Consider the following 20,828-nt stretch of genomic DNA (forward strand, 5'->3'; position numbering starts at 1 on the left):
GCTCTAGTTCTATCACTCACTAGGATGTCTTAGGCAAATTACCAAGCTATTTGCAAAAATAAAACACTTAGCCATTTGAACTTCAGTTTTCCTACCTGTAAAATGGGATAATACCTGCTTGGCAGGACCTTGTGGTAAGGACAAAATTAGATAATGTTTATGAGGGGAGATAATATTTTGACTTTGTATATGATACATTTAAAAAAATTGTATTATAAAGTATCATATGCATATAAAAGGGCATAGAGTTTGACAAAGAGTTATAAAGTATATCCTGTTCTAATCCTTACCTAGGTTAAGATACAGAAGTTCCCTATCACAGCCTCCACACTCTGATGGAAGCTCATCACTATTCTTACTTTTATAATATTAATTCTCTTGCTTTCCTTTATAGCTTTACCATGTATTTATGCATCCTTAAAAAACACAGGTTGATTTTGCCTGCTTTTGAAACTTTTAAATATGGAGTCGTACTGAATGTACTCTTTCATTAAGCCTTTTTCACTTTGATAAAATTCATGTAGTCCAACCAGTTTTATTGCTGCATAATATTCTTTTGCATGATTATATACCAAAGAATTGATCTATCTTACTGTTGATGGATTTGGTTTGATTCTGGTTTTAGACAGTTACCAACAATGCTGCTATGAAAATGCTTGCACAAGTCTCCCTGTGTGCACAAGCATATATTTCTTAGGATATGTACCTAAGAGTGGAACTGCTAAGTCATTGGGTAGATGTATTTGCAGCTTTACTAGATACTGCCAAACAATTTTCTAAAATGGTTATAGATATTTACTCTCCAGCCAGCGGTGTATGAGCGTTCACTTGCTTCACACCATCGAGCAAATAACCATACAGGGTTATTGTCAGGATTTTCCCATCTGATGGATGTGTAGTTATATCTCATTGTGATTTTAATGTTCCTTTTCCTGCTTACTGATGAGCCTGAGCATTTATTCATATATATTATTAAACATTCGACCTTAAGTGCCTGTTCAAATCTTTTGCCCATATTTTCGGTTGTCTACCTTTTTATCATTGATTTGTAAAGTTCTTCATCTATTCCAAACATTAGCCCTTTGTTGGTTGGTTATATATGTCATAAATACCTTCTCTCACTTGATGGCTTGTCTTATTCTTTTTATGGAATCCTGTGAAAACAAACGTTCTTAATTTTTATGTAGTTGGGTTGTTAGTTTTTTTCCTTTATGGCTAGTGCATTTTGTGTTATGAGGATATTTTCCCATATTATCTCATAAAAGCTTTATAGTTTTGTTTTTCACATTTGTGTCTCTGTGCATGATGTGCGTCCTATTAAATTATTTTCCATTTGTATAGTCAATTATTCCAGCATCATTTACCAAAAAGACCTCTTCTGCCCCGCTGCTGTGCATTGTCACCCGTGTGGAACTCCTAGTGTCCATCTGCGCATGGGCCTGTTTCTCCGCTCTCTGTTCTGTTATGTGGCTGTATTTGCCATCCTTGTACAATGTCACACTGCCTTGTTTAACAGAGCTTTAGTACACATCTTGATATCTGGTTAAGTAAATCCTCCCACCTGTTCTTCAAGAGTGTCTTCACAATTCTTGACTTTTTGCATTTTCCACATAAATTTTAGAAAGCACTTGTCAAGTTCCACAAAGATGAAACAGCTCCCCAGCCCCCCAAAAAACCTGCTGAAATTTGATAGGAATTGAATCAAATCTATAATTCAATTTAGGGAGAACTGACATTTTTACAATAATGAGTCTTCCAATCCACGAGCATGGTATATCTTTTCCATTTGTTTACGTTTTCTTAAATGTTTCTAAATAAAATTTTACAATTTTTCTTGTAGCGCACTTAACATATCTTTTGTAAGATTTATTCCTAGATTCTTGATCTTTTTGATGCCACTATAAATGGCATTTTTAAAATACTTTTTTTCCTGCTGTTGATATGTAGAAATATAATTGATTTAGGTATCTTGAATGTGTATCTAGTAAATTTGCTAAACTCTCTCATTAATTCTAATAGTTCATCTGCAGAGTCTTTTGAATCTTCTATGTCCAAAATAATACCATCTGAAAATACTGACAATTTTGCTGTTTCATTTCCAATCCTTTTACATTTTATTTTTCTTGTTGCATTGTTTAAGACCTCTAGAATAATGCTGTATAGAGATGGTGTTAGCAGGCATCCTTGTGTTATTCCCACTATCAGAGGAAAAACTTTCAAGTTTCATTATTACATATGATGTTCGCTGCAAGTTTTCTGTAGATATCCTTTTCCAGTTGTGGCAGAGACCATGCCGTGTGTTCATTAAGAACCATTTTTATTTTTCCTCTTTCTGGGCATATAGGAAACTAATATTTCTGTTCCTCTTGAAATTAGGTTGTGTTTTTGTGATTTGAATGAGTTATAGTCATTGGGACGTGGGTAGAAGTGATGTATGCCCCATGTAGACTTGGCCATAAAAACTCTTGCATGACGCTCTAGCTCTTCATAGTGAATCTGAAAGCTGCAATTAAGATAGCAAAGCATATGGGGCCTACCAGGATACCTGAGACACAGCTTGGAAGGGAACTGCCCTGTAGATCTTCTGAACCTACACAGGATTTATCTGATGAGAGATAAACTTTATTTAATGTGTTAAGCTCCTCAACTTGGGGGATTTGTTACTGCAACTTAGCCTGATCTATCCTGACAAATATGTTATTTTAAAAGAGACATTTACTATCCAAAATATATAAAGAACACATATAACTCAACAATAAAAAAAAACAATTTGAAAATGGGCATGGGGCTGAATGGACATTTTTCCAAAGAAGACGTACAGATGACCAACAGGCACATGAAAAGATGCTCAACATCACTAAACATCATGGCAATGCAAATCAAAACCACAATGAGACACCACCTCACACCTGTCAGAATGGCTATTATCAAAAAAGACAAGAAATATGTGTTGGTGAGGATGTGGAGAAAAGGGAACCTTCTTGCATTGTTGGTGGGAATGTAAATTGGTGCAGCCACTGCAGAAGACAGTACGGAGATTCCTCAAAAAATTAAGAATATAACTACCATACAATCCAGCTATCCCACTTCTGTATATTTTTCCAAAGAATACACAAATACTAATCTGAAAATATATACATACCCCTATGTTCCCTGCAGCATTATTTACAATAGCCAAGACATGGAAGCAACCTAAGTGCCCATCAACAGATGAATGGATAAAGGAGTTGTGGTGTGTGTGTATATATATATATATATATATATATATATATATATATATATACACACACATACATACACAATGGAATACTACTCAGCCAGAAAAGAGATGAAATCTTGCCATTTGTTAGAACATGGATGGACCTTGAGGGTATTATGCTAAGTGAAATAAGTCAGATGAAGAAAGACAAATACTGTATAATTTCACTCATATGTGGAATATAAAAAACTAATAAACTAAAAAAAAAAAACAACAACAAATAATGAACAAACCAAACCAAACAAAAACAAACACAAACCCGTAGATATAAAGAACAGAGTAGTGGTTACCAGAGGGGGAGGGGTGGAGGGAGGGTGAAATGGGTAAAGGAGATCAGTCTCCTTTACCATACATGTATCCTGTATGGTGACAGATAGAAACTAAATCTTTGATGGTGAGCATTTTGTAGGGTATACAAAAGTAGAAATATTGTACACATGAAACTTACATAATGTTATATATCAATGTTACCTTTATAAAATAAAAAAGAGACATCCCCAGCTAGTCATAGTTTGAGCTTTTGTCATAAATGAATTCTCTGAAACTCTTGAAATGACTGTGTGATATTTCTCCTTTAGTCAGTTAATACAGTGCATTGCATTGATTAACCTTCTAATCTTTAACATTGCATTCCTGAGATAAACTCGGTTTGGTCAAGATATATTACCTTTTTGATGTGTTGATGGATTCACTCTGCTAATATATTTTTAGGAAGCAAGAGAAGTCTATAATTTTATTTTCTCTTAATGTCCTAATCAGGTTTTGGTATCAAGGTCATGCTAGCCTCATAAAAAGTGTTGGGAGTCCCCTCTTTTTCTATGCTCTGAAATAGCTTGTGTAGGATTGAAATAACATTTTTTTCCATTAAGTGTTTTCTAGAACCCATCAGTGAAGTCTTCATGAGGCTGGAGTCTAGTTTGTGTGAAATTTTTTGACTAATGATTTAATTTCTTTAATGGTTGTAAAATGATTCAGATTTTTATTTCTTCATTATAATTTTTGGCAACTTGCATTTTTTCTAGGATCCTTTTCATTATATCTAAATTTTGAAATGTACTGGCATAAGGTTGTTTCCAATATTCTCTTATCTGTTTAGTGTTGACACCATCTGTAGTGATGTTCTTTTCATTCCTAATGTTGGTTGTGTTTCCATTATTTTTCCTTGCTCAATCTTGCTAGAGGTTTGTAATTTTATTAGTCTTTTCAAAAAACCAACTTTTGGCTTTATTGATCTTCTCTATTGAATGTTTGTTTTCCATTTCATCAATTTCTGTTCTATTTTTATTAATTCTATCCTCCTACTTTCTTGGTGCTATTTTGCTGTTCTTTTTCTAACTCCTGGTGATGGATACTCAGCTAATTTGCCATTTAACTTATTTTCTAATACACACAGTTCTGGCTATAAAAATTCCCTCTAAGCACGACTTTACTTGTATCCTTTAAGCATGACTTTACTTGCATTTACTTTTTGATATGTAGTGTTTTCATGATCATTCAGTTCAAAATACTTTCTAATTTTTATTATTATGACTTTTTGACCCATGAACTATTTAGAAGTGTTTTTCCTAATTACCCAACATATTGAGATCTTTGGTAATCTTTTTGTTATTGATTTCTAGCTTAGTTCACTGTAGTCAGAGAACATACTCTATTGATTTCAATCTCTTGAAATATGTTGATACTTGCTTTATGTCCTAGGATATGATCAGTTTTGGTAAATGTTCCATGTGTACTTAAAAAAAATGTGTATTCTATGATTGTTGGGTGCAATGTTCTGTCCATTTACTTAATATTGCTAATCGTTTTGTTTAAATCTATGTTCTTACTGATTTTTTTGTCTGCCTGTGTATTATTTATTGAGAGGCATGTTAAAATCTCCCACTATGACTGTGAATTTTTCTATTTTTCTTTTTAGTTCTTTCAACTTTTGTTTCATATATTTTAATATGTTATTAAAATATGTTATTTAAGTTCCTATATATTTATGATTCTTACATATCTGTGAATCAAGCCTCTTTCTCTCTAGTAATAGTTTTTACTTAAAGTCTATATGTCTGATAGTACTATAGTCTCAACAGTTTTATTTTGATTAGTATATGCATGTCATATATTTTTCACCCTTTTACTTTCAATCTTTCTATACTTTTGTTTTAGGAAAGTCTTTTGTAAATAGCCTAAAGCTGGATTAAAAAATTTTGGGGGTCAAATTTGACAGTTATTGACTCTTAATTGGAACATTAAGTTCACTTACATTTAACGTGAATGCTAACAGATTTAAGTTTAAAGCGACCAACTTACAGAATATTTTCTTTCTTCCCACACAAGTCTATGTTATTTTTTCCTCTTGTCCTGCCTGTGTTTAGGCTTTATTTCATTTTTTTTCTCTCGGATTGGAATTATATATAGTCTCACATCCAAAGTAAATGAAGACCTTTCCCCTTTTCCTCAACAACATGGGGACTAGAGAGCTCTGTCCATGCTAGTCTTGTACATATTTTAAGCCTATTGTTTTCCCTAACCCTATTAGACCTTATCATTCTGTTTTATACAACCAATGCTCACTTAAATTTACCCATGTATTTGCCATTTTCTTTGCACTCCATTTCTCTTTGCATATCAGACCTGCTCTCCGGGAATCACTCTCCTTCTGACAGAATATATCCCATAGAATTTCCTTAAGTTAGTGACTTCATGCTTGAAAGACATTTTCAAGATATTACCCTCACTCCCAAAATATATTTTCACTGTATATGAACGAACTGATTGGCAATCATTTTCCTTCAGTACTTTGAAGTTATGGTTCTACAGTTTTTTGACTTTCAATTGATGCTATTGAGAAGCCATCTATAATCTATCCGCCATTCCTGTGCAGATAATCTGTACTTCTCTGGTTGCTTTCAATATTTTCTTTGTCTACACAGGGATTTCTGTTTATCCTTCTTTGGGATCACTGGGTTTCTTAAATCTGGGGATTGGTGTCTTTTATTAGACATGGAAAATTCTTAGTTATTATCTCTTCAGAAAATGCCTCTGCCCCTGTACTCTGCCCTCTTCTTCTAGCTCTCTGATTATGTATATGTAGCCACCATGTCTCCTACCCTCTCTTCTGGAATTAAAAACAAACCTTTTTCTCTCTCTCCTCCACTCTTCATAATTTCATTTGATCTATATTCCAGTTCACTAAGTTTGTATTTTTCTGTCTCTAGTCTGATTCCAAATTATTCATTGAAAGTTTTTCTTAAAGTCTTTTAATTTTTAATTTTTATTTATTTATTTACTTATGGCTGTGTTGGGTCTTCGTTTCTGTGCGAGGGCTTTCTCCGGTTGTGGCAAGCGGGGGCCACTCTTCATCGCGGTGCACGGGCCTCTCACTGTCGCGGCCTCTCTTGTTGCGGAGCACAGGCTCCAGACGCGCAGGCTCAGTAATTGTGGCTCACGGGCCCAGTTGCTCCGCGGCATGTGGGATCTTCCCAGACCAGGGCTCGAACCCATGTCCCCTGCATTGGCAGGCAGATTCTCAACCACAGCGCCACCAGGGAAGCCCCCTCTTAAAGTCTTTTAATCTAAAAACATGTAAATATCTCCATTTGTCTAGGTCTTCTTTGATTTCTTTCTCAGTATTTTATAATTTTGAAAATTATATAAATATTTTGTTGATTTGTACCTAAGTATTTCATTTTATTTAGATCAATTGTTAATGGTATTATGTTTTTAATTTTGGTTCACATGCTTGTTATTAATATACATAAGCAAGATTGATTTTTGTTTGTTGATTTTTATCTCATTTATTCTAAGAGATCTAAAAAAAACAAATTCCTTGGCATTGTGTACATAGACAACCATGTCACATGCAAATAGAGAAAGTTTTATTTCTTCTTTTCCTACATGTATGCCTTTTATTTCATTTTTAATTTATTTTTTTATACAGCAGGTTCTTATTAGTCATCCATTTTATACACATCAGTGTATACATATCAATCCCAACCTCCCAATTCATCACACCACCACCCCTAAACCCCCGCCGCTTTCCCCCCCTTGGTGTCCATAGGTTTTTTCTCTACTTCTGTGTCTCAATTTCTGCTCTGCAAACCAGTTCATCTGTACCATTTTCTAGGTTCCACATATATGTGTTAATATATGATATTTGTTTTTCTCTTTCTGACTTACCTCACTCTGTATGACAGTCTCTAGATGCATCCACGTCTCTACAAATGACCCAATTTCGTTCCTTTTTATGGTTGAGTAATATTCCTTTGTATATATGTACCACAACTTCTTTATCCATTCGTCTGTCGATGGGCATTTAGGTTGCTTCCATGACCTGGCTTTGTAAATAGTGCTGCAATGAACATTGGGGTGCATGTGTCTTTTTGAATTATGGTTTTCTCTGGGTATATGCCCAGTAGCGGGATTGCTGAGTCATATGGTAATTCTATTTTTAGTTTTTTAAGGAACCTCCATACTGTTCTCCATAGTGGCTGTATCCATTTACATTCCCACCAACAGTGCAAGAGGGTTCCCTTTTCTCCACACCCTCTCCAGTATTTGTTGTTTGTAGATATTTTGATGATGGCCATTCTGACTGGTGTGAGGTGATACCGCATTGTAGTTTTGATTTGCATTTCTCTAATAATTAGTGATGTTGAGCAGCTTTTCATGTGCTTCTTGGCCATCTGTATGTCTTTGGAGAAATGTCTATTTAGGTCTTCTGCCCATTTTTGGATTGGGTTGTTTGTTTTTTTAATATTGAGCTGCATGAGCTGTTTATATATTTTGGAGATTAATCCTTTGTCTGATGATTTGTTAGCAAATATTTTCTTCCATTCTGAGGGTTGCCTTTTCGTCTTGTTTATGGTTTCCTTTGCTGTGCAAAAGCTTTTAAGTTTCGTTAGGTCCCATTTGTTTATGTTTGTTTTTATTTCCATTACTCTAGGAGGTGGATCAAAAAATATCTTGCTGTGATTTATGTGAAAGAGTGTTCTTCCTATATTTTCCTCTAAGAGGTTTATAGTTCCCAGTCTTACATTTAGGTATCTAATCCATTCTGAGTTTATTTTTGTGTATGGTGTTAGGGAGTGTTCTAATTTCATTCTTTTACATGTAGCTGTCCAGTTTTCCCAGCACCACTTATTGAAGAGACTGTCTTTTCTCCATTGTATATCCTTGCCTCCTTTGTCATAGATTAGTTGACCATAGGTGTGTGGGTTTATCTCTGGGCTTTCTATCCTGTTCCATTGATCTGTATCTCTGTTTTTGTGTCAGTACCATATTGTCTTGATTACTGTAGCTTTGTAGTATAGTCTGAAGTCAGGGAGTCTGATTCCTCCAGCTCCGTTTTTTTTTCCTCAAGACTGCTTTGGCTATTCGGGGTCTTTTGTGTCTCCATGCAAATTTTAAGATTTTTTGTTCTAGTTCTGTAAAAAATGCCATTGGTAATTTGATAGGGATTGCACTGAATCTGTAGATTTCTTTGTGTAGTACAGTCATTTTCACAATATTGATTCTTCCAATCCAAGACAATGGTATATCTCTCCATCTGTTGGTGTCATCGTTAATTTCTTTCATCAGTGTCTTATAGTTTTCAGCATACAGGTCTTTTGTCTCCCTAGGTGGGTTTATTCCTAGGTATTTTATTCTTTTTGTTGCAATGGTAAATTGGAATGTTTCCTTAATTTCTCTTTCAGATTTTTCATCATTAGTGTATAGGAATGCAAGAGATTTCTGTGCATTAATTTTGTATCCTGCAACTTTACCAAATTCATTGATTAGTTCTAGTAGTTTTCTGGTGGCATGTTTAGGATTCTCTATGTATAGTATCATGTCATCTGCAAACAGTGACAGTTTTACTTCTTCTTTTCCAATTTGGATTCTTTTTATTTCTTTTTCTTCTCTGACTGCCGTGGCTAGGACTTCCAAAACTATGTTGAATAATAGTGGTGAGAGTGGACATCCTTGTCTTTTTCCTAATCTTAGAGGAAATGCTTTAAGTTTTTCACCATTGAGAATGATGTTTGCTGTAGGTTTGTCATATATGTCCTTTTTTATGTTGAAGTAGTTTCCCTCTATGCCCACTTTCTGGAGACTTTTTTTTTTTAATCATAAATGTGTGTTGAATTATGTCAAAAGCTTTTTCTGCATCTATTGAGATGATCATATGGTTTTTATTCTTCAATTTGTTAATATGGTGTATCACATTGATTGACTTGCATACACTGAAGAATCCTTGCATCCCTGGGATAAATCCCACTTGATCATGGTGTATGATCCTTTTAATGTGTTGTTGGATTCAGTTTGCTAGTATTTTGTTAGGATTTTTGCATCTATTTTCATCAGTGATATTGGTCTGTAATTTTCTTTTTTTGTGGTATCTTTGTCTGGTTTTGGTATCAGGGTGATGGTGGCCTCATAGAATGAGTTTGGGAGTGTTCCTTCCTCTGAAATTTTTTGGAAGAGTTTGAGAAGGATGGGTGTTAGCTCTTCTCTAAATGTTTGATAGAATTCACCTGTGAAGCCATCTGGTCCTGGACTTTTGTTTGTTGGAAGATTTTTAAACACAGTTTCAATTTTATTACTTGTGATTCATCTGTTCATATTTTCTATTTCTTCCTGGTTCAGTCTTGGAAGGTTATACCTTTCTAAGAATTTGTCCATTTCTTCCAGGTTGTCCATTTTATTGGCATAGAGTTGCTTGTAGTAGTCACATAGGATGCTTTGTATTTCTGTGGTGTCTGTTGTAACTTCTCCTTTTTCATTTCTAATTTTATTGATTTGAGACCTCGCCCTCTTTTTCTTGATGAGTCTGGCTAATGGTTTATCAATTTTGTTTATCTTCTCAAAGAACCAGCTTTTAGTTTTATTGATCTTTGTTATTGTTTTCTTCGTTTCTATTTCATTTATTTCTGCTCTGATCTTGATGATTTCTTTTCTTCTGCTAACTTTGGGTTTTGTTTGTTCTTCTTTCTCTAGTTCCTTTAGGTGTAAGGTTAGATTGTTTATTTGAGATTTTTCTTGTTTCTTGAGGTAGGGTTGTATAGCTATAAACTTCCCTCTTACAACCGCTTTTGCTGCATCCCATAGGTTTTGGATCATCGTGTTTTCATTGTCATTTGTCTCTAGGTATTTTTTGATCTCCTCTTTGATTTCTTCTGTGATCTCTTGGTTATTTAGTAACGTATTGTTTAGCCTCCATGTGTTTGTGTTTTTTACGTTTTTTTCCCAGTAATTCATTTCTAATCTCATAGCGTTGTGGTCAGAAAAGATGCTTGATATGATTTCAATTTTCTTAAATTTACTGAGGCTTGATTTGTGACCCAAGATATGACCTATCTTGGAGAATGTTCTGTGTGTGTTTGAGAAGAAAGTATAATCTGCTGTTTTTGGATGGAATGCCCTATAAATATCAATTAAATCTATCTGGTCTATTGTGTCATTTAAAGCTTGTGTTTCCTTATTAATTTTCTGTTTGGATGATCTGTCCATTGGTGTAAGTGAGGTGTGAAAGTCCCCCACTATTATTGTGTTACTGTCGATCTCCTCTTTTAGAGCTGTTAGCAGTTGCCTTATGTGCTCCTTATGTGCTCCATAGGTGCTTCTATGTTGGGTGCATATATATTTATAATTGTTATATCTTCTTGGATTGATCCCTTGGTCATTATGTAGTGTCCTTCCTTGTCTCTTGTAACATTCTTTATTTTAAAGTCTACTTTATCTGATATGAGTATTGCTACTCCAGCTTTCTTTTGATTTCCATTTGCATGGAATATCTTTTTCCATCCCCTCATTTTCAGTCTGTATGTGTCCTTAGGTCTGAAGTGGGTCTCTTGTAGACTGCATATATATGGGTCTTGTTTTTGTATCCATTCAGCAAGACTGTGTCTTTTGGTAGGAGCATTTAATCCATTCACGTTTAAGGTAATTATTGATATGTATGTTCTTATTACCGTTTTCTTAATTGTTTTGGGTTTGTTTTTGTAGGTCCTTTTCTTCTCTTGTGTTTCCTACTTAAAGAAGTTCCTTTAGCATTTGTTGTAGAGCTGGTTTGGTGGTGCTGAGTCCTCTTAGCTTTTGCTTGTCTGTAAAGCTTTTGATTTCTCCATTGAATCTGAATGAGATCCTTGCTGGGTAGAGTAATCTTGGTTGTAAGCTGTTCCCTTTCATCACTTTAAGTATATCATGCCACTCCCTTCTGGCTTGTAGAGTTTCTGCTGAGAAATCAGCTGTTAACCTTATGGGAGTTCCCTTGTATGTTATTTGTCATTTTTCCCTTGCTGCTTTCAATAATTTTTCTTTGTCTTTAATTTTTGCCAATTTGATTACTATGTGTCTCAGTGTGTTTCTCCTTGGGTTTATCCTGTATGGGACTCTCTGCGCTTCCTGGACTTGGGTGGCTATTTTCTTTCCCATGTTAGGGAAGTTTTTGAGTATAATCTCTTCAAATATTTTCTTGGGTCCTTTCTCTCTCTCTTCTCCTTCTTGGACCCCTATAATGTGAATGTTGTTGCATTTAATGTTGTCCCAGAGGTCTCTTAGGCTGTCTTCACTTCTTTTCATTCTTTTTTCTTTATTCTGTTCCACAACAGTGAATTCCACCATTCTGTCTTCCAGGTCACTTATCCGTTCTTCTGCCCCAGTTATTCTGCAATTGATTCCTTCTAATGTAGTTTTCATTTCAGTTATTGTATTGTTCATCTCTGTTTGTTTGTTCTTTAATTCTTCTAGATCTTTGTTAAATATTTCTTGCATCTTCTCGAGCTTTGCCTCCATTCTTTTTCTGAGGTCCTGGATCATCTTCACTATCATTATTTTGAATTCTTTTTCTGGCACATTGCCTATCTCCATTTCATTTAGTTGTTTTTCTGGGGTTTTATCTTGTTCCTTCATCTGGTACACAGCCCTCTGCCTTTTCATCTTGTCTATCTTTCTGTGAACGTGTTTTTTGTTCCACAGGCTGCAGGATTGTAGTTCTTGCTTCTGCTGTCTGCCCTCTCGTGGATGAGGCTATCTATGAGGCTTGTGGATGTTTCCTGATGGGAGGGACTGGTGGTGGGTAGAGCTGGCTGTTGCTCTGGTGGGCAGAGCTCAGTAAAACTTTAATGGGCTTGACTGCTGATGGGTGGGGCTGGGTTCCCTACCTGTTGATTGTTTGGCCTGAGGCGACCCAACACTGGAGCCTAGCTGGGCTCTTTGGTGGGGCTAATGGCAGACTCTGGGGGGGCTCATGCCAAGGAGTACTTCCCAGAACTTCTGCTGCCAGTGTCCTTGTCCTCACGGTGAGCCACATCCACCCCCGCCTCTGCAGGAGACCCTCCAACACTAGCAGGTAGGTCTGGTTCAGTCTCCTATGGGGTCACTGCTCCTTCCCCTGGGCACCAGTGCACAACTACTTTGTGTGTGCCCTCCAAGTGTGGAGTCTCTGTTTCCCCCAGTCTTGTCAAAGTCCTGCAATCTAATCCCGCTAGCCTTCAAAGTCTGATTCTCTAGGAATTCCTCCTCCCATTGCCAGACCCCCAGGTTTGGAAGCCTGACGTGGGGCTCAGAACCTTCACTCCAGTGGGTAGACTTCTGTGGTATAAGTGTTCTCCAGTTTGTGAGTCACCCACCCAGCAGTTATGGGATTTGATTTTATTGTGATTGTGCCCCTCCTACCATCTCACCGTGGCTTCTCCTTTGTCTTTGCATGTGGGGTATCTTTTTTGGTGAGTTCCAGTGTCTTCCTGTCAACGCCTGTTCAGCAGTTAGTTGTGATTCCAGTGTTCTCGAAATAGGGAGTGAGAGCTTGTTCTTCTACTCTGCCATCTTGAACCAATCTCTCGCCTTTTATTTCTTGATTTGAGACCTTTCCTTTTTTTCCCTAAAGTAAGCATTTAGTGTTATAAACTTCCTTCTCTATTATGCTTTAGCTGCCACGTTATTTGCCATATTTTAATATGTTGTATTTTTACTTTCATTCAGTTCCATGTATTTTAAAAATTTCTTTTGAGACTTTCTCTTTGACCCATGGATTATTTAGCAGTATGTTGTTTAATTTCCAAGTGTTTTAATATTTTCCTGTTGTTTTCCTTTTATTGATGTCAGTTTGATTCCATTATGGTCAGAGACCATAATCAGTATGACTTCAGTTCTTTAAAACTTGAAGTTAGTTTTATGGCTCAGAATATGGCCCATTTTAGTGAATGTTCCATGGGTGTTTGGAAAAAAATGTGTATTCTGCTGTTGTTGGTGGAGAGTTATACACACATGAATTAGATCCTGTTGGTTGATGGTGTTGTTCAGTTCTTCTATATCCTTGCTGATTTTCTGTCTAGCATTTCTGCCAATTGCTGCAAGTGGAGTGTTGAAGTCTCACCTGTGACTGTGAACCTGACTATTTTGCTTTTCAGCTCTTACCAGTTTTTGCTTCATGTATTTTGAGACTCTGGTTTTTGGTGTGCAGACATGTAGGATTATTATGTGTTCTTAGCTGACCTTTATTGAACTTTTAATTTTATTTATTTTAGTTGTCATTTCTAGAAGTGCTGATTTATTTTTCATCAAATCTGATAAGTCCTTTTTTTTTAAAAAACATAAGCGTAACTTGAAAAATCTGTATCTGTGCACAACAATGTTCATAGTGGTACTATTTACAATAGGTAAGACATGAAAGCAACCTAAGTGTCCATCAACAGATGAATGGATAAAGAAGATGTGGTTACATATATACAATGGAATATTACTCAGCCATAAAAAAGAACAAACTAATGCCATTTGCAGCAACATGGATGGACCTAGAGATTATCATACTTAGTGAAGTAAGTCAGACAGAGAAAGACAAATATTATATGATATCACTTATATATGGAATCTAAAAAATAGTACAAATTAATTTATAAAACAGAAACAGACTCACAGACATAGAAAACAAACTTATGGTTACCAAAGGGGAAGGGGGGAGGGATAAATTGGGAGTACGGGATTAACAGATGCACACTACTATATATAAAATAGATAAGCAACAAGGATTTACTGTATAGCACAGGGAACTATATTCAATATCTTGTAATAAACTATAATGGAAAAGTATTGAAAAAAAGAATATATATATATATATATATATATATATATATATATATATATATACACTGCTGAATCACTTTGCTATACACCTGTAACTAACACAATATTGCAAACCAACTATACTTCAAAAAGCAGAAAAATAAATAAATAAATAAATAATCTGTATCTAACAATGCCAATTTCAAAGTCTCTACAGGTTATTTTTGCTGTCTGTTGATTCTGCTAGTTCTATTCATATTGTTCTGTTTCTTTCGCACTTAGCTGTTTTTGACTGTGTGCTGGTCAATGCCACTAACTAGTTATTTGGGGGGCTCCCCAAGGCCTAATATAGATATGCCTTCCTCCAGAGAGGCTTCATGTTTGCTTTCGCCACATACCTGGCTGGAGTTATTAAAAGTCATGGATGACCTTAAGTCAAGTCCTCAACTTGAGCTTCTTTGACTAATCCAGGCAGAGGGCTGATGTGTGGCCATTTCTTCCTAGCAATATTTTATGCTTTCCTTTTTCTTCTGCTTGCCTTAGTGTCAAGGCACCAAGGCTTTTCTGAAGTCCTCTAGGATTGGGGGAGGAAAGTCGGTTAAGATCTAGTTCATCCCGGTCCTGAGGGTGCAGCTCCTGGGAATCTAGCTTCATGTGGGAGAAGTCACCCATAAGGCTCCCAGCTTGGGAGGGCTCCAACTTTGAATTCTTTCCCTCTTGGCTTGTATGGCCACTGAGTCAAACCTTTGTGAGCAGTACTGTCAAGTGCCCACCAGGGGTCCCGGTGGCATACTTACCTCCCTGGTTACAGGTGTTTATCTCTTAGCTGGTCTGAGACATCCCCTCTGTCTTTTCCATTTTAAAAGTGAAGTCTGAAAAATGTTCTATCCACCATTTCTTGTTGTTTTAGTGGGAGAGTTGATCCAAAGAGTGCAGCCTGTCCCCTGGATGGTGGAAGTTCTCTGATGCATTTTTCCATCTCTGGAAAGCCTGGCTGCGCTAGGGTCCTCCATCATGCAGGCTGAGGCTCCCACTGCCCAGGGGGGTGGCAGAACCAGCTGAGACTAAGGAGAAGACATTCAGCTTTTGACTTCCAGAACTGGCTCCTGAAACTCATTTCAGAGGAGTGCTTGTGAAGGTCAAAGCTTTCATTTGGAAGATCCAGGCGTTGTTGAGAGAGGAAGATTTATTTAAGTTGCAAAAGTTACCCTTAAAAAAGTCAAGAACCAGAGCCCAGGGAGTCAGAGGACACAGTTTTACTAAAATCCACAGGGCGGTAAGAAGGAGAGAATATGAAAATGGAAAGGGAAGACCCTTTCTGGGCTGGGGGTGGGGTGGGTGGAGAAATGAGCAGCAGAGCAGAGAAGAGCTTGGTACGAAAGGTTTGCGTGATGGAGCATTTAGACCTGAGTTGAGGCCTGCTCCCTACACCCTCCTACCCTTCAGAGACAAAACCTGGTGTGTGTTGGGTGCGAGAGGGCATAGTGAAGAAGTCTAGCTGGGTTTGGAAACTGCAGAGCAGACGGACTTGTATTTTGATTCCCACCTGGAATTCTAGGAGGAGACCATCTCCCATTGCCCTGTGCCAACACAGAACAGCATCAACACAGTGGAAATGGCAGTGTGTCGAGTACAGGCAGAGAGAGCTTCAGAAAACACCCCCTCCCGTGCCTTCCAAGTCCCCCTCAGCTCCAGCAGGGCATGGTAGAAACCAGTAAAAATTCTCAAGGTTCCTCGAGAGGAGTAGTGAGGGAGGCTGAGAATTAACAGTCAGTAGGGCTACTGGGCGGGGGTACAGGGTACAGGGTGTGCAGCCCAAAGCCAGAGGCCATGGTGTTGGCAGTGCCAGGGAGAGTCCAGCATGGGCCCAGATAGCAGCAGTTGTGCCTGAGCCAAAGAAGCTGAGGAGGCCTCAATAGTGGAGGCAGAGAGAATAGAGGCCAATGCCCGAGGTCAAGGGCAGACCCCTGGGCTGAAGGACATTGAGGGCCAGATGCCCCTTTTCAGATGCCAGGAGGATAAGCCACCTCGGATGCTTAACTTCCTCTTGGGAAAATAGGTGGAAAAGAGAAACTTGATCGCAAAGTGACCTATAAGAGAATAAGCTTAAAATCAGAAGACAGTTACCTTAAAGTAGCAATTTTCTTTTCACCGTTCATGGAAATGGTGGCTTAAGAGCAAGTCAAGTGTTATAGAAAGCAAAGGAAGTTATTCTTCTGCACATCTGAGTCTCATGTGAGACATGGAAGACGTTAGTTCTTTCTCTTTTCCTCTTTAAAGGAAATGGGGGTCAGGAGGACTAACTCCTGTTGGGTGCCAACTCTCTTGGGTAATTTACATACATTTAACCTTCACCTTAATCTCTGTCTTACAGGGGTGGGGGGCCAGGGGCCCCTCCAGGCAGCTCTGCTGAGCATCTTGGATACTCAGGTGTCACCTGGGATGGTTTAGCTCATTTTGACAAGGGAGGTTGTACACTGAGAAATCAATGCTTTGTTATAGCTCCCAGGAGAGGAGAGTCAATAAAAATAACAGTTTGAGCTAAAACTCCTTCTTGCCCTCTAAATGGTGATGAGTTTAAGCCTCTTTTGTTCTCCACAATGCTACAATCCCAGTGTTGTCTCATGTGACCCCCTCTCCCTCTTGCTACATGGAGGTACTTCTCCGGTGACCCAATGCAGCCCAGACACACCTCCATTACAGCACTTGTATGGTAATGATCTGTTTGCCTTTGTCTTTCCCGTGAGGCTGAGAGCTCCTTAAGGATGCAAACCTGTCTTTTCATTCTGGATAACATGGCCAGCACTTCACTTAATATGAAGCTATCCCATCCTCCCCTTGGAGTTATCATAATAATACGTGGCTATGTGTTTAACACGGCTGATAGAATTCCTTTTTTGTTTATCTCTACCCCTCTGGAAATTCTAACAAAATGGCAGTAAAGGAATAAAAGAAGTATGAAATCACAAGGACAAAGAGAGTGGGAAAGGAGACAACAATAGGTGGGAAAGGTCAACACAATTTTGGAAGCTGGAGAGCTGATGAACAACGGTACCAGAGCCGGCAGAGTCTGCAGGCAGGGAAGGCAGTAAGGGTCAAGCTGCCATGCACGGCAGAAGCCCAGAGGAGCCAACAACCTCCCAGTGTGGGTGGGTGCGATAGGGCCCGAACACAGGAGGACTAGTTGAGGGTTTGTCTAAGGAGCCCTTGGATACAACCACTGACCTTCTTCTCCCATCCTGGCAGAAGGCCAGATTTCTGCTTTCTGCCAAGGTTGGACCAGAGAGAACCTTGACTCCCAGGCATAGCTGAGGGGATGAGGGATTACTATCCCTAAGACAGGAGGGTCAAGTCTGGCTTCCAGAATACCAGATTGGAGCCATCTCTCTGGACACGTACAGACACAGTCAGGGGTCTTGGACCTAGGGGCTGGACATATGTCATCAGGCCCACCAACTTCACCCACACACCCAGAGTTTCTGGATGACACTTACGGCCTGATCTGCAGATGGGAGTGGACAGCTCAGGAAGACACCAGTTTTAGAAAGGCGCTGACCATGAAAGACAGAGACCAAAACAGCTGTCCGGAGAAAAGGAACTAGGGGGACACAAAGGTAAGACAGAAAGCAAAAGGAAGCTTCAAAAATCTCCAAATAATATTTTCAGAAGACAAGAGACGATATCCCATCCATGAAACAAGAATGGCTTTTTTTTTATTAAAAAAAAAATCAGAAAACAGGACAAAGCTCTTAGAAATTAGAAGAATATTCACTCAGTTGACAATATTCACCAACTGACTATCACATGCCAGGTGCTGTGCTGGGTGCTGGGGAAATACAGTGGGGATGAGGCAGACCAATTCTTTTCCTCAAGGAGCTTATACTCTGGTGGATGACAGCAGCAACAAAATAAGTTAGGAGAAGAACTGGAAGATACATTTGAGGAAATCATATGCTAAAAAGAAGATAAACTTAGAAGATTGATCTGGGAGGTGAAGCATCTAACTAATAGACATACCTGAAAGAGAGAACAGAGGGAGGAAAACATCGAAGAAGTAACACAAATATCTTCCCAGACTAGAAGGACCTAAGTTTTCACAGTCAAAGACCCTCTGAGTGCTCAGCACTCTGAATAAAAGAACACACTGGCAAACCACTGTAAAATTTCAGACACCAGTTTTAAAGAGAAGATTCTAAAAGTTCCCAGAGAGAAAATAAGAGATTGAATACACAGGACTGGGACAGCACTGGACTTCTCAACAGCAATTCTGGGATCCAGGAGACAGTGAAGCAAGTCTTCAAACATTAGAGGAAAATTATTTCCAGCATGGAATACTATATTTGGCCAAACAACCAATTAATTAGGATGGTGTTGGAAAACTTTTTCTATTAAGGAACAGATATTAAATAGTGTAGGCTTTGTGGGCTGCATATACTCTTGGTGGCATATTCCTTTTTTTTTTTTGGCTGCACCACAGGGCATGTGGGATCTTAGTTCCACGACCAGGGATTGAACCCGTGCTCCTTGCATTGGAAGTACAGGGTCTTAACCACTGGACCACCAGGGAAGTCCTGGCATATTCCTCTTTTTAAACAACCTTTTATAATGTAAAAATATCATTCTTAGCTCACAGAAAGCATGAAAACAAGCTATAGGCCAGATTTGGCCCATGGGCTGTAGTTTATTGATCTGTGCATTGGAGTGTGGCATAAACTTGTGTTCATATATGTAAGGTCTCAGGAAGTTGATCTCCCATAGATTATTTCTCAGAAAGATGCTAGAGGATGCACTCCACCAAGACAAGAGAGTAAACCAAAAATAGCAGAAGGCATCGGATCTAAGAAACTAGGGTTCCAAATCAGGAGATAGGCAAAGGGAATCCCCAGGAAAACAGCGTTGGGAAATCCCAGTTGACAGTGGTGTAGCAGGCATAGAGAGCTAGCTGTCCAGATAGGACCTTGAGGGCTCCAGGAAGGATATGAGCAGAAAAAAATAGAATAGACAGATTACCATGAGTTTGTTTGTACTAAGAAGAGTTTTAGAGAATTTTTTGGGGGGAAAATTTGGGACTAAATTAGTGATAGGTATAAGGAACCTAAGGAAACAAATAAATGCAGCAATTATTAACTCTAGGAAAAACCAAAGTTTATATGAGAGGCAATAAAATCTTAGTGTAATACACGGTTTAGTTAAAATGATTTAGCAGACATAAATGTAAACAATAAATATTAATTTAACGCAAAGCTGTGAGCTAATCAATTTGGGAGCGTATGGTGGAGATGAAGTATGAGTGTGAGGGTGGAGGTGTGAATGCTCAATTCTCCTTTCACATAATTGGAAGCCAATAGATAATGTCTGAATCTGAAAATTCAAGAAACAGTATAAGCTTATTATTTAGAAACAGGGAGTCAAATACCAGAGAAAACAGCTAAAAAAGTCAAAAGTGCATCAATTTTATACACATCAGTGTATACATGTCAATCCCAATCGCCCAATTCAGCACCTAATAAGCACCTGCAGTATAAAAAAACAAACAAAACAACTAAAAAAAAAAAAAAAAAAAGTCAAAAGTGATTGCCCTGGGAACCAGGAATCAGTGGTGGGAAAGAATGGAACAAACACTACTATAAGCCTTATAATAACTTTTATTATAAATATGTCTATACATTTATAAAATAAATTGAAAATTAATGTATTTTGTAGAAATACTTCAGTATACTGAAAGTGTAAAGAATCAAAAATTAACAAAGAGGTTAATACTGTTTATATTTTGGTTAAATTTTGGTTAGCTTTCTTTGTCTTTTTCTTCTATTTCTTCATATAGTATAAATTCAATTTTGTATCTCCTTTACTTAGATTATATCATAAGCATTTTTCTTGGCCATTAGGACTCTGAAAACACCATTTGTAATGGCTCTAGAGTAATAGAGATTTTAAAAAAATTTATGCTGGAATCAATATATTGTGACCATCTTTGTAGATCTTGGTTTCAAGTTTTGGATAAATTCTTAAGATAAATGATTAGAAAGGAAAACTACTGGTTTCAACGTTTTGGGTGATTTTGCCACATCTTGCTAAACTTCTTTTCAGAAATTTTGAGCAAAGGGAGAGAGACTGCAGCACAGTATGAGAGAGTTCATCTCTCCCCACACTGGTCAGTACTGGTCAGTACTGGGCCTACTCAATTTAAAAACACCTGTCAATTTGTAGGAATTTCTTGTGGTTTAAATTTTGCTTTTAAAATGACTTGTGTGATTTTTATTATTTATTAGATATTTCTGTATCTCCTTTTGTGAACCTTCTGCTTATATTTGTTGCTCATTTGTCTACTGATGTGTATGAATACTTTTAAACAAGTATGTTAAACGTTTGCCTGCTGGATCTGTTGGCAAACATATAGAGAGGATTCTCCTCCAAATCATGGACCCCCCCCAGCTCCTGTCTGGCTGCTAGGAATTAGGTCCAGGTATTCATCCAACTAAAACTCCCCACATCCATGTGCAATAAAGTCAGTTTTCATCTCAGGGTTACAGCTCTT

At 37.7% G+C, this 20,828-nt stretch overlaps 1 protein-coding gene across 1 annotated transcript in view; it reads right to left on the reverse strand.

Annotated features, from left to right (window-relative positions):
• Positions 1-20,828, reverse strand: part of NMNAT3 (nicotinamide nucleotide adenylyltransferase 3) — a 123,900-nt gene that overhangs the window by 13,460 nt on the left and 89,612 nt on the right. The window lies entirely within an intron of this gene.

The sequence above is a fragment of the Eschrichtius robustus genome, chromosome 6 (assembly GCF_028021215.1).
Source record: "Eschrichtius robustus isolate mEscRob2 chromosome 6, mEscRob2.pri, whole genome shotgun sequence".
NCBI lineage: Eukaryota > Metazoa > Chordata > Mammalia > Artiodactyla > Eschrichtiidae > Eschrichtius > Eschrichtius robustus.